Genomic DNA, 4,377 nt, shown 5'->3' with positions numbered 1-4,377 from the left:
AAATCTCAAAAACTGGATAAAATGACTTAGGCACTTTTGTTATGATGGTGACGATATGTGTTTATTTGCATGTATGTAAGTGTGTTTATATGTGTATGTATGTATGTATGTATGTATGTATGTATGTGGTATGTCTGGCTTCCTTCTTGGGACTACGGTGCAGTAATTGGTCTTTATTTTGATTAGACTCTGTTGCTAAATTAAGTCATGTAGGTTACAACAAATGTCAATTGAGGCTCGTAGAGGTTTAAAATGATCAAGCAATATGAAAGTTCCAGTATACAGATTGTCTGCTTTCGTTGTTTTGGCCACCATTGCCATCATTACTTACAAAGACAATTTCATCTTGAACAGCTTATATGCTTCATTCATTATTCTTCCTCCTTCACAATGCAAGTGTCTCTTTTTAGTGAGAAAAGGATGAAGCTACAATCTGTCATTGCTATAAAGTGTTCTTATGAACCATCATCAAACCTGAATTGTTTCTTTCACAAATCCTCAATCACACTGCTTTTTCTATATCTGTCAATTATTATTCCAATTATAAATATAACTACAGTACTTGCATTTTAAAATGCGAATTGTAAGGAAAATCTTGCAGAAAGCATGTTGAATTGAGATCAAAATATTTGCACAAAACTGGAAAGTTGAAGAATGCAACATTGAAGACATATTGCATTTGACAACGACATCATATACAAGAGAGGGAGAGAAATATTTCACCAATTTGTTTTTTTTAATTATTTTATATGCAGCCTGTGGCTGCTGGTTGCATCATTGCTGGGGGGGGGGGGTCCAGCTGTGTCGTTGATGCAGTGCCCTCCCATTTCCAGTTCACTGGTACTCATTTTGCCAACCACAGAAGGATGACAAGCTAAGTCAACCCACCTCGTGTTGTTAAGCAGCACAGCAGGGGCTCAAACTCAGGAACATAAGATCTTAAGCCAGCCACCTTAGCCGTGAAGCCAACACCAGGCTGACCTATTTGGTAATAGTCCACAACTCCTTCCATCAGGACCATACTCTGTGCAGAGCGTTGGTGCTGCCTAAGCAGTCTCCTTGGCTACTGGGCACAATCCTCGATGGGTCACCACTCCAACAGAGGATGCTGGCACTCATTTTGCCGACCTCAGAAGGATGACAGGCAGAGTCAACCCCACTTGGTATTAATTCAACAGCTGAGTGGGATTTGAACTCAAGACCAAAAGGATCCCAGGCTTGCCACCCTAACCATTAAGCCAACACCAGGCATGGACAACTAATGATGTTACAGCAAGTGCATAGTTCATTCCGCTCAACTCGGCGAACAACCTACAGCGATAGTTCTATCAAAAGGAAGAAATAAGGCAAACGATACGAGTAATACAAACAAGCGGCAAAGAAAAACAAGAAGGTATACTGGCTGAAACTTTGCACTTCTCTCAACTGCTCTTTCCCAACCAATCTGTGTGGCATTACTCTCTGTTCTGTTGGGGAATGTGAAGATAAATTAGAGGTGCAGTGGAACCAGCTGCAGATTTCCCAGTACAAGGCTCAACACTCCATGTGCGATATACCATCATGCTCGATACATGAACAGAGTGGCTCAGAGAGAGAACATGATGATAGCCCCAGCAGTGGTGCAAGTGAAATAGGTCATGTGCACCATTTTATGCACCACCTACTATAGCGAGTCACTATGAAGCCGACTCATCATTGCTAAGTCTCTGCAAAGAGTTATTTGGTGTCCAAGCCTTGACAGGTTGGTGAGTTATTCATTTCGAGATGACGTCAGAACATTGGGGACAGCTTCAAATCTGAGGGTACATATGTTGACCCAACCCTTCAGTCATGAACAATTTTCAATCCCAACAACATATGTGCTTCTGGCAGTAGATCTCGTTCTCACATCATTTGATTGACACAACAACGAATCATGACAAAGGACTGACTGTAAGTCAGATATAATAGAGGAGATTGAAAATCAAATGTCTTTTCAATCAGCAACGAACACAATAAATTATATCTGCTCCTCCCTCACCCTCACCATAGCACCACTAGCCCCATTTGGGCTGGTGGTGCTATTGTTACCTCGACCACCAAAGATGGACAGAGGTTATGTTTTCACTCTGTCTGTCTGTCTGTCTGTCTGTCTGTCGGTGAGGATATCTCAAATAGTTGTGGACAGATTTGGACGAAATTTGGTGGGCAGGTTGGGGTGACAAGGACGAATTGGTTATATTTTGATGAAGATCCAAATCCAGAAACCAGAATTTTTTAAGTGATACTTCACCATTGAGAGATTGGGCCAAAAACAATATATAGCATGATATTTCAAAAAGTGGTGGATGAATTTGGACGAAACGAGGTGGACTAGTTGGTTAGGTGACAAGAACAAGCTGGTTAGGTTTTGGTTAAGGTGAGGATCCAGATCCGACCTATCAGTGGATACAAAACGTAAACTCTTCAGCCTGGTGGTGGGTATGCGCTCTACCGATGCCGTTATAGTTAACCTCCGCCATCTTCGAAGATGGATGGAGGTTACTGTTTTCACCCCTTTCTGTTTGTTTGTTTGTTTGTTTGTGAACAGTATTACGGAAAAACTCCTGCACGGATTTCGACGAAACTTGGTGGGGGGGTAAGGTATGGTCCAAGGATCATGCCATTAAATTTTGGACTTGGTCCCCCCCCCAAAAAAAAATTGTTAGAGAAAAAAATATTTTTTTTGCATTTCTACATGTTTTAAGTGATTTCCAACCCCCCCCCCAAAAAAAAATTGTTACCCCCCCAAAAAATAGAGAATTTTTTTTGCATTTCTACATGTTTTAAGTGATTTCCAACCCCCAAAAATTTAGAGAAAAAAGAATTTGTTTTTTTTGCATTTCTACATGTTTTAAGTGATTTTGACACCCCCCAAAAAAAATTGTTACCCCCCCAAAAAGATTTTTTTTTTTGCATTTCTACATGTTTTAAGTGATTTCGAACACCCCCCAAAAAAAGTTTGAGAAAATTTTTTTTTGCATTTTTACATGTTTTAAGCGAAGTCCAACCCCACCCAAAAAAGAATTTTTTTTTGGCATTTCTACATGTTTTAAGTGATTTCCAACCCCCAAAAAAATTGTTCCCCCTCAAAAAAATTGTTAGAGAAATTTTTTTTGCATTTCTACATGTTTTAAGTGATTTCCAACCCCCCCAAAAAAATTGTTAGAGAAAAAAAAAATTTTTGCAACTTTTTTCAACAAAAATTCCATTTCTTTTTTTTTTGCATTTCTACATGTTTTACGTGATTTCCACAACCCCCCCCCCCCCAAAAAAAAAAATGTTGGAGAAAAGAACTATAACTCCGTCAGCACTGTTGACATCATATTTAATGAATAAGATATAAGGTTCACTTGAGTGACCCAGCAGTATTGGCGGCGGAGGTTTTGCACTCTCCACGAGTGCTCCCCCTCTCGTTTATTATATAATAATATGATCTTGCATCACAAAATAATTTTTGCAAATAAAATTGATTCCTCATACTTTTGTTTCAGAAAAGAATGCCTACGTCTTCTGTCATTGTCTGGAAGAAGCCAAAGTATATCAACATGCATGAGCTTGAAACAAACCTCATAATGGAAACAAATTAATAATTATTTGTAAACACCTACAATTATACATCAATGTCAATGAACATATCCAGTGGTATACTGACTTTGTTGCTTGGTCATAGTGAAACTAATGTGTTCCTAATAAATGACGAAACAAAGGAAGAGTTTTCTCTTTTCATATTAACAATCCAAGTGGCGGACAATTTGAATATTTTTGCATCAATTCCCCATTGCAATGTTTATACGTTTCTCACTGCATCACATCATTGATTCCTTTTGGTTGTAAAGTTACACTGATATGAGATATCTGTGAAACGTGTTCTTATGATGCATTACATGGAAAGCATTCGTGACAGGTAGTCTGGAAATGTCTGACAAGTGTGAGAAGTCAATAACTTGATGTTGGCCACTGCGACCAGAAAAACAAGGTCAGCAAAGATTCCAGAGATTTGAAGACAAATTTCCAGTTATGCCAGGTCTGTCGATTTTCTGAGCTTCCAGAAACAGTACTTCCTCATTTTATACAGACAAAAAATGTGGACGTCACAGCAACTATATATAGCATTCTATTTGTTTTGACTCGACTGTATTTTAGCATTTCATCAAATTCCCCGGAAGACTTTGTGAATCCCTTTCAGAGAGCAACAAGAATGACTGCATTGTGGATACAACCTGTGACACAAAATATGTACATTTAGCCTCCTGTGTCCACTCAACTCCCTCATCCTTGCTTTCGGCCCACGTGCCCATGTTGTGAAAACTGGGTCTGACATTTTTTTAAAAAAGTATTACCCACGGCTCAGATTAC

General features: G+C 39.0%; 1 long non-coding RNA gene across 1 annotated transcript in view; it reads left to right on the top strand.

Annotated features, from left to right (window-relative positions):
- Positions 1-3,716, top strand: part of LOC147022208 (uncharacterized) — a 16,574-nt gene extending 12,858 nt beyond the window's left edge. Inside the window, exon 3 of the long non-coding RNA XR_015060639.1 lies at positions 3,513-3,716. This is a non-coding gene — a long non-coding RNA (uncharacterized LOC147022208). The remainder of the gene's footprint in view (positions 1-3,512) is intronic.
- The last annotated feature ends 661 nt before the right edge of the window (positions 3,717-4,377 follow it).

This window comes from Eptatretus burgeri, chromosome 8, assembly GCF_056783735.1.
Source record: "Eptatretus burgeri isolate ZD-2024b chromosome 8, Ebu_testis_v1, whole genome shotgun sequence".
In the NCBI taxonomy this organism is placed as follows: domain Eukaryota; kingdom Metazoa; phylum Chordata; class Myxini; order Myxiniformes; family Myxinidae; genus Eptatretus; species Eptatretus burgeri.
Note: the sequence above shows the minus strand (reverse complement) of the source record. Positions and strands in the feature narration are given on the sequence as shown.